The sequence below is a fragment of the Rattus norvegicus genome, chromosome 3 (assembly GCF_036323735.1).
Source record: "Rattus norvegicus strain BN/NHsdMcwi chromosome 3, GRCr8, whole genome shotgun sequence".
Taxonomy (NCBI): Eukaryota; Metazoa; Chordata; class Mammalia; order Rodentia; family Muridae; genus Rattus; species Rattus norvegicus.
Genome location: NC_086021.1, coordinates 62,941,975 through 62,952,153, shown reverse-complemented (window position 1 = coordinate 62,952,153; position 10,179 = coordinate 62,941,975). Strand labels below are relative to the sequence as shown.

Sequence of the window (10,179 nt, the reverse complement as noted above, 5' to 3'; positions counted from 1 at the left end):
TCTGGTTTTCTGGAAGTTTCCTAACCATGTGGACAGAGGTATATATAAGTAGTCAAATATATATCAAGGAAATTGGGCAGGAGAATTCCCAATGAGGGAAAGAAGGAATATATAAAGACCTAAACATTGGAACATCAGGGAAACGAACAACTCAATCCAAAATGGGGTGTGAATTGGACAGAGATCTCAAAAGATGAAACACAACTGACCAAGAAACACTAATATTTAAGAGGAAATTTACCTAAATAATTTTGAATTTGAAATCTGGGCTGGGTGGGTAACAAGATGAAGTAAGGCTGAGGAAATTTGGTGGGAATCGAGTGAGGCAGTTTTTAAAGATAATTTTGGAGTGGAAACTTGCGCCTAGAAGAGACTGAGAGACTGAGAAGCAGTTTAGAAGTCAAGAGTCAGAGTGACAAAGTAATAGAACACAAAGAGAATGCAAGAGGACTAGAGAGCGCAAGAGAAGGGCTAGCAAGTGTTTCATTCATTACTAAGAGAAGAGAAGGGACACAGTGAATATGACGAAACTCATCAAGTCAAAGGTTTAAGAAACTGAATAAAATTTAAATAATAATGACAAGAGTCAGGTGAAACAACTGGAGGTGAAAGAGAATAGTGAAACCTGAGATGGAACTGAAGCAGAAACTATTCCTTCCTTAGGGAAACAACTGGACTGTTGAATTCTCAAAACAAACAAGCAAACAAACAAAACAAGATCATTGCCCAAGAAATCAGGACGCCATGATATGATTTCTTTCAGAACCCCAAATTAAAATATAGGAATATGAAATATCATAGCTAGTGCAGAAACTTCAACCAACCCAAACATGTTCGGAAAATAAACAAAACCAAAGACTACATAGGAGAGTGACACATAGCAGACTACGCAAACAGGCATTCCTGAAGATATTTTAGAGACATGAGAAGAAAAACACTGCTGAATAAAAACTCTGAGATCTGGAAGAGAATAAGGGACCAAGAAAATAAGATTGTAAAATGCAGCAGGAATAATAATGCAGTTTCATTAGTGTGAAATACAAAGAGAATTACAGTATCAAACAACATTGGCATACAATATAGAGGAGATTAGGGGTTTCAATTAAAATAGTTCACAGTTCTTACACTGTTCAGAAGATGAGAAAAATACCAAAAGATACTTGATGCATGAAGAACAAACATGGTAATTTCTGAGGTGAGCACAGAAATATGAAAAACTTTTAAATTAATAGAATAAACATATCTTTTTTTAAAGCACATATCTTTCCTTGTGCAATAATTAGGACACCTATGGTAGAAGTGAAAGTCGTGTAGGTGCTATAGAAAACAATAATGGCTTTAAAAATGTTGTATGCTCCAGCAGTTCTACTGTGAGACATGTATCTCGGCATACCTGCAGGCAGAGGTTTATTCAGAGTTGTGGGTTGATGTCTATACGCAGATGAGGGCAGCAGGCAGAAGATAAAGCAAGGCCTGTGATTGGGCAGTGAAAAAGTAAGGCGGGCGCAGAGCTTTTGAGAGGCGGAAGAGATAGGCAGAGAAGGAGAACCACCGAGATGGAGAAAGAGAAGGACACCGGCGATCTCTGTGACTTTAAATAGACACAGGTGGCTATGATTTTCTCATAAGAGATGGATTATTTCAGGACACTTTGTCTTATAGAGGTGGGTGGTTTATATCAATATCAATTGACTCTGAGTTTATTTTGTGGACCTTTTGTGGGGTGAGAATTTATTGATATAAATCTGACTGATGGATTCCAAGCTTCTAGAGTTTTGATTTTACTGCGTTCCTCGGAATTGTGAGTCAGAAGCAAGAGAGCCATGATAGGCAGTTGTTGCCTGGAGCTGGCATGGTAGCAACCCTCCATGGGAACTAGAAGGGTAAGTCACTGCTGGGACTGGTCACGGTGGCAAGATGGCCGCAGGACCCAGAGAGTAGCCAGCGATAGTGTGGCATGGTGTCTCATTTCGTTATTTTAATATTTACCACTATACAGAGTAGTATTTTCAAGTATCCTTTATAGCAACTGTTCAAAACAGCTAAAACATTGAAATAGCCATGGTTCACTAACAGGGAAATAGAGAGGGAGCACATGATATAGACACACAATACAATATTATTTAGCTATAAAAGAGGAGACTTTTTTGAAGTTTCAGTTGGTAAAACCTTACATATACAAGAACTGGCGTTAAGGTTCAGCATTCACAAAAATGGTCTAGGCAGGGTAATGGTAGTGCTTATGATCTCAGTGCTGTGGAAACAGGAGACTGCTGGGACTCACTGGCCAATTTAGCCTCGCTGGTAAGCTCCAAGGCAATGAGAAACTCATCATAAAGGAAGTGGACAGTGTTCCTGAGACTAAACCCTGAGTGGAGCTCTGCATCCAAATCTCCATTAACATGTATTTGCTGCCCACACCACACCCATACAAGCATTCAAAAACAACAACATCAAAGGAACATTAAGGACATAAAGCTAAATGAACTAAGCCAACCGAGAAGCAGAAGGATCATATTATTTCCCTTAGGTGTGAAGTACAGAATAGCCAAATCATAGCACAGAAAGCAGAGGTGTTGCCAGCACAAACTGGTGGGAGGAGTCCGAGGAGTTACCGTACAGCGGAAAAGGAGTGTAAGATTTGCAAGATGACGGATCTGGAGAAAGTCCATGCTGATGACTGAACAATAACAGATATATTTTACTTTTAAAAATTACTTTTATTTTTACTTATGGGTATATGCTGTGGGGAAAGGGGAGTCACATGCACACGAGTGAAGGTCCCTGCAGAGACCAGAAGAGAACACTAAATCTCCTTGAGCTGGAGTTGAAGGGAGTTGCGAACTGAACGAGTATTGGAAGTCAAAATCTGGAGGAGTGGTAAGCATTTGTAACTTCTCTCCCCCACCCCCAAGGGCCAGATGTTCCTCGTTTATCTACAGGTGAAATGAGTTGAGTACAGTCACGATGGTGTAGGGTGCACGCCTGACAGCAGCCAGACCTTTCAAGGAGCAGAACGTTGACTACAGTCTATCATGCAAGTGTCTGTATGCACAAATGTGTTTCTTCCTTTAGGAAGACAAAAGTACCAAGAATATCTGGAGATAAATACAAGATAAAAATGCAACAGAAAACACAAAACAATAACCGAAATATGTAGCTTTCCTAGAGAACTATACAGGGATGTGTCAAAGAACACCTCCACAATGCTCCCGTCGGGCAGCCTTGAGCTGAAACAACTCTAGAAGCCTGGTGGCTCATCTATGGCCACTTGCAGAGTCCAGGCTTCTTCATTGCTGGGTTGGTGGTGAGGCTGTGTATTCCGACACTATGCACCAGAACATTTGGCAATAGCACCCAAAACGAGAAACACCAACTGTATAGACAGCAAAGGATTAAGTCAACCGTGCCTTTTTGTTCCTGCCAAGAGCCAGAGAAATACTTGATACTCTTTTTTTTCCTCCATCTTTATTAAACTGGGTATTTCTTATTTACATTTCAAATGTTATTTACTTTCCCGGTTTCCAGGCCAACACCCCCCTAAGCCCTCCCCCTCCCCTTCTATGTGGGTGTTTGATACTCATGTAGTGTATGTTTCCAGAATGGTTGCTGAATTCCATGACAAAAGAGCTACATCGAGACATAGAGAGCTGCAGGTCTATCTATAACTTTCAACTTTGACCACAGGCTGGCCTGTTCCTAGCCTGTCTCCTTATGTAAGCCAGCCTTTGAGTTCATCTGAAAAATATCACCAGCTCCATTTTCTCCCCTTTATGGGTTCCTTCTTCCTTATTCTCCCAGTTGGAATTAAGGATACCCATACTCCCTACTAGATTCCTGGCCTCTTTTACCCACTGTGGAAAAGGAGAGACCTGTAAGACTGCTTTCAATGATCTGGGATGACTCAGGCTAAACTTTTAACCAGGTGATGCTGTCCTTGGAGCCCTTAGTTGCTAGGAGCAGGCACGCTGAGTGTGGTGCTAAGACATTTAAAAGTTGCTAGTGTTGTCAGACCCACAATCACCTACAATTTATGTGGTGAGTTGTAAAAATGAAAATCCCAAACCTCAATCCTCCTCCCAATGCAGGGATCATGTTACCAATGTGCAGGTATAAGATTTGGAGTGTGGGGACTCCTTTGCCCTGGCAAAGAGCCTGAGCCAGCACTACGACAGGGGTAGTGTGCATCAAAGTAATATGCTGTCATGTACAAAGACCTTGGTTTTTACAAGTGCAGTCTCCTTTCTCATGCCCAAGGGCATAAGGAGAATGTCGTGGTAATGCAGTGTTCCCACTTAATCCTAAAAGCAGTCCCAGCCAACCAGATGATAGTTTCTCCATCTAGCAAATATTACTGCTTCCACTCTGCAGAGCTCTGTGAGAGCTGCCACACACACTGTCACGAAAGTCCAGCCTGGCATAATGGGGGCAGTTATCTCAGCTCCCCCAAGCACACCCATCAGCCCAGCTCTGCCCCTAATGAAGACCCCTCCAAGCTCTGTAGCACAGTCTTACGTGTTTGGAGTATAATGAAGACTTCCAGGATGAGACATCCCTGGCTACACATTTCCGGCATGCTGCAGATACGAGTGGACAAAAGACTTGCACTGTCTGCCAGATGCTGCTTCCTAACCAGTGCAGCTATGCGTCCCACCAGAGAATCCATTAGCACAAATCTCCCTACACTTGCCTTAAGTGCAGGGCCATCTGCAGGTCAGCACACTTCCAGAGTCACGTCACCAAGAACTGTCTACACTACACCCAGTGGCTTTCCATGTGTACATTGCAATGTTGTATGCTTTGATGTGGCCACACTGAGGTCTCACATTCAAGATTCTCACTGTGAAGTCTTCTACAAGTGCCCCATCTGTCCAATGGCATTTAAGTCTACCTCAAGTACATATTCCCACACCTACACAAAGCATCCTGGCATCAAGATAGGAGAACCAAAAATCTATGAGTCTTCCACGTGCCACACTGTGTTCACCATGCAAACCTTGCTATATCACCACATTGACCAACACATTGAAAACCAGAAGATGTCTGTTTTCAAGTGTCCAGATTATTGTTCTCTTTTATATGCCCAGGAACGACTTATGATGGACCATATCAAGTCTACGCATGGAACATTGAAAATTATTGAAGGGCCTCCAAACTTGGCTTTGAATATTAAAGCTGCAACTCAGAATTCAGAAAACCAGAGCAGAGAGGATGCCAAGTCCATGAATGGGAAAGAGAAATTGGAAAAGAAGTCTCCACCTCCTGCAAAGAAATCCACAGAATCTAAAAAGATGGTCAGTCTTTGGTGGATGTGTTGGGAGTGTGACTACTTGTTCACACGGAGGGATGTGTATCTGTCTCACATGGGAAGCAAATGAAGAAGCACTCCTGCCACCAGTGTGATGTCTTTTAGCTCCTCCCACAGCCTGTGCTACAATCACATCAAGCACAAAGGCATCGGGAACGTTGATGTCTGCTCGCCTTCACCAAAGTGACTGATGCTGGCGAAGCACATACAGCTGATGCATGGGATCAAGGGCCCTGACATAAAGGAACCGAGTGGCTACATTACCAACGAGGAGGAAGCTGAGATAAAGAAGGATGCCAAGGTTCCCAGTCCCAAACAGTATTTGGAGGAGCCAATTTTAGAGTTCAGGCCTCCCAGAGGAGCCACCACCAAGCCACTGAAGAAACTGAAAATCATTTGTGACTTTTTAGCCTGCACACAGATAAGTGGTTCACATTACCCATTTTATTGAGTGTGCATTTTGCCACAATAAATTAAATGATTAGCATTTCTCTCCTCTGTGTGTGTGTGTATGTATGTATGTATGTTTGTATATATGTATGTATGTGGGTGAACATATTCTATGACATATGTTTGAAAGTCAGAGAAAAAATATAGGAGTTCGTTTTCCCCTTTCACTATAAGTACCCTCTAGATCAAGCTCAGGTCATCAGGTTGACAATAGGAGCTGTTTTCACTAAGCCATCATGTCAAGAAAGAAATTTAGGCACAAAAATCTCCATCAATTTAAGTAAAATGAAATGAGAGAAAAGAAATAATATGAAAAGTAAGACAAACAAAAGAATAGAAAAAGCATATTTAAACCACGAATATTAGTTGCTTCAACATGCCTAATCTAATATAACATTTAATATTTACAGAATAAAAATTGTGACAATATGCTGTTTATAAAAGGCATGTTGTTATACTATCATTTAGGTCTCAAATATCTCATGAATATATGGTATATATTTGTATATAATATATATTTTAGAGTATAATGTAGTTATGTAAGAAATCAGTTACTTGTATTTAGAATTTTCTGTGTATTTGAAAATGAAGAAGCAAATCCTGTCACTGGAGAGATGGCTTACTGGAAAAGACTGCTTGTTGCTCTTCCAGAGAACCACAGTTGAGTTCCCAGAACTCACAATCAATTGTATTTCTACATCCAAGGGACCCAGCACTATCTTGTGGCCTCCCCATCAAGTACACATACACACACACACACACACACACACACACACACACACACACACACAAATACAAATAATAAAAATAAATCTAGGGACAGATTGTGTGTTCCAGCTCCCCTCTCATACCCAGAGACAGCCTGACTCCCAGGACATCTGTCATAACCAACCTCACAGGTGAGTCATGCCCCCTGCCCCTATATCTACCCTAGCTAGGACCCCCACAGAACCCAGTGCACTTATGACCTGTCTGCACTGGTGGAGACATGTTTTCCTTCTGGTCTGCAACTCTACCCAGGGCAGATTGGGAGCTATAGCCTACCCACCCACCGACCCAGAGACAGCCTGACTCCCAGGAGGTCTGCCATAACCAGTATCACAAGAGATCTGCCTTAGCCAGAGTCATAGGAGGCCTGCCTTAACTAGGAATACAGGACTCCCCTATCTAACCAGAGACAGCACTGTTTGCCTCCCAGAAGGCCTGCTTTAAGCCAGCTCACAGAGATCTACCATCCTACAAGAAAAGACAGGCTCCAGTCAGAGACAGCAAGGCCAGTTAACACCAGAGAGAATCAGATGATGAGAGGCAAGCACAAGAACAAATACAACAGAAACCACCGCCACTTGGCACCATCAGAACCCAGTTCTCCCACCACAGCAAGCCCTGGATAGCCTAATACACCTGGAAAAGAAATATTCTGACCTAAAATCACATCTTGTGAAGATGATAGATGACTTTAAGGAGGACATAAATAACCCCCTTAAAGAAATACAGGAGAACAGGTAAACAGGTAAAAGCCCTTAAAGAGGAAACACATGAATCTCTTAAGGAGATACAGGAAAACACAATCAAACAGGTGAAGGAATTGAGTAAAACTGACCAGTATCTAAAAATGAAAGTAGAAACAATAATGAAATCTCAAATGAAGGCAACCTTGGAGATGCAAAACTTAGGAAATAGATCAGGAGTTACAGATGCAAACATCACCAACAGAATCCAAGAGATAGAAGAGAAAAGCTCAGACAAAGAAGACACTTTAGATATTGACACAACAGTCAAAGGAAATACAAAGTGCAAAAAACTCCTAATCCAAAACATCCAGGAAATTCAGGACAGAATGAAAAGACCAAACCTTAGGATAATAGAAATATAAGAGTGTGAAGATTCCCAATTCAAAGGGCCAGAAAATATCTTCACCAAAATCATAAAAGAAAACTTTCCTAATCAAAAGAAAGAGATGGCCATAAATATACAAGAAGCCTACAGAACACCAAATAGATTGGATCAGAAATGAAAATCTTCCCATTACATAATAATCAAAACACTAAAAACACAGAACAAAGAAAAAATATTAAAAGCAGTAAGGGGAAAAGACCAAGTAACATATAAAGACAGACCTATCAGAATTACACTAGATTTCTCAACGGAGACTCTAAAAGCCAAAAGAGCTCGAACATATGCCATGTAGACCCTAAGAGAACACAAGTGCCAGCCCAAGCTACTATACCCAACAAAATTCTCAATGTCAAAAACCAAGATATTTTATGACAAAATCAAATTTAAACAGTATCTTTCTATTAATCTAGCCCTACAGAGAATACCAGAATGAAAACTCCAACACAAGGAGGGAAAATACCCCCAAGAAAAAACAAGAAATTAATCATCTCACAGCAAATCCAAAAGAAGAGAACCACAGAAACATATTATTATGTCTAACAATCACTGGTGCTGCCTGTGCCCTGGACTACTTGATGCCTGACCCTATCTGCCGTTGGGGGTTGGAGGTCAGGTGGAACGGAATCAACTACACAGACTCAGAGAGCAGGCGAGAACACTGCAGCAAGCTAATCTTAATGCTGCTATATGCTCCCTTTATTACCCCTCCACCCTCATCCCATTGGTCCCAAGAAAGCATCTCTTCTAAACAGCGTTCCCAATTGGTGGGCAATCCTTGGTCTCTCAGGTAGTCATCAATTAAGTCCTCCTGCAGGAGATGCCTTTGCAGCTATGCAGATCCCCAGTATTTATGTAGAGGTGGTCATCTCTGATTGTCCTACATACTGGGCTTTAATATCTTTCAATGTCAATGGACTGAATTCATCAATAAAAAGACAAAGCCTAACAGACTTGATACAGAAAAAGGACCCAGCATTTCGTTGCAAACAGGAAACATACTTGGGTGACAAAGACAGACACTACCTCAGAGTAAAAGGCTGGAAAAAAGTCTTCCAGGCAAATGGTTCCAAGAAAGAAGCTAATATACAAAAATTATCAAAAGAGATAAGGAAAAACACCACACTTATCAAAGGAAAAATTCACTGAGATGCATTCTCAATTCTGAACATCAATGCACCAAATGCAAAGGCATCTAAATTTAAAAAACGAAAAAAGTTACTAAAGCTCAAAACACACATTGAACTTCAACACACATTGAACTTCACACAATAATAGTGTGAGACTTCAACACTCCACTCTCACCAATGGACAGGTCATGGAAACAGAAACTAAACAAAGACACAATGAAACTAACAGAAGTTATGAGCCAAAAGAATTTAACAGATACCTAAAAAATTTTTCACCCTAAAACAAAACAATATACCTTCTTCTCAGCACCTCCTGATACTTTCTCCAAAACTGACTATATAATCTGTCATAAAACAAGCCTGAACAGATACAAGAACTCAGAAATAACCCTACTCAACTCATTCTATCAGATCACCACGAACTAAGGCTGGTTATCAATAATGACGAAAACTACAGAAAGCCCACATACTTCATAGAAACTGAACAATTATCTACTCAATGATAACTTTGTCTGGGAAAAAAAGAAATAAATTAAAGACCTTTTGGAATTTAATGAAAATGAAAACATAATATACCCCAAATTATGAGATACAATGAAAGCAGTGCAAAGAGGAAAATTCCTGGCACTAAGTGCCTTCATAAAGGAGCTGGAGAGATCCTACATTAGTAAATTAACTGAATCTGAAAGCTCTACCACAAAAAGAAGCAAACATACCCAAGAGGAATAAATGGCAGAAAATAATCAAATTTAGGGCTGAAATCAATCAATTAAAACAAGGAGAATGACACAAAAAAATCAACAAAACTAAGAGCTTGTTCTTTGATAAAATCAACAGGATAGATAAATCCAAACTAACTGAAGGGAATGGAGACAGCATCCAGAAATGAAAAGGGAGACATAACAACAGAAACTGGGGAAATTCAAAATATGTTCAGATTCTACTACAAAAGTTTATATTCAATGAAACTGGAAAATCTAGATGAAAAGGATGATTTTCTAGACAGACACCACATACCAAAGTTAAATCAAGCTCAGATAAACATACAGTCCTATACCTTTTAAGGAAATAGAAGCAGTCATTAAAAGTCTCTGAGCAAGAAAAAAAGTGCAGAATTCTATCAGATCTTCAAAGAAAACCTAATACCAATACTTCTCAAACTATTCTAAAAATAGAAACAGAAGAAACACTACCTAATTCATTCTATGAAGCCACAGTTACTCTGATACCTAAACCACACAAAGACCCAACAAAGAAAAAGAACTTCAAACCAATTTCCCTTATGAATGTCAATGCAAATATACTCGATAGAATTCTTACAAAATAAATCCAAGAACACACCAAAATGATCATTCACCATGCTCAAGTAGACTTCATCCCAGGATGCAGGGTAAT

General features: G+C 40.3%; 1 pseudogene; it reads left to right on the top strand.

The window, feature by feature from the left end:
* The first annotated feature begins 3,615 nt into the window (after positions 1 to 3,615).
* On the top strand, positions 3,616 to 6,063 carry Zfp532-ps1 (zinc finger protein 532, pseudogene 1; annotated as a pseudogene).
* The last annotated feature ends 4,116 nt before the right edge of the window (positions 6,064 to 10,179 follow it).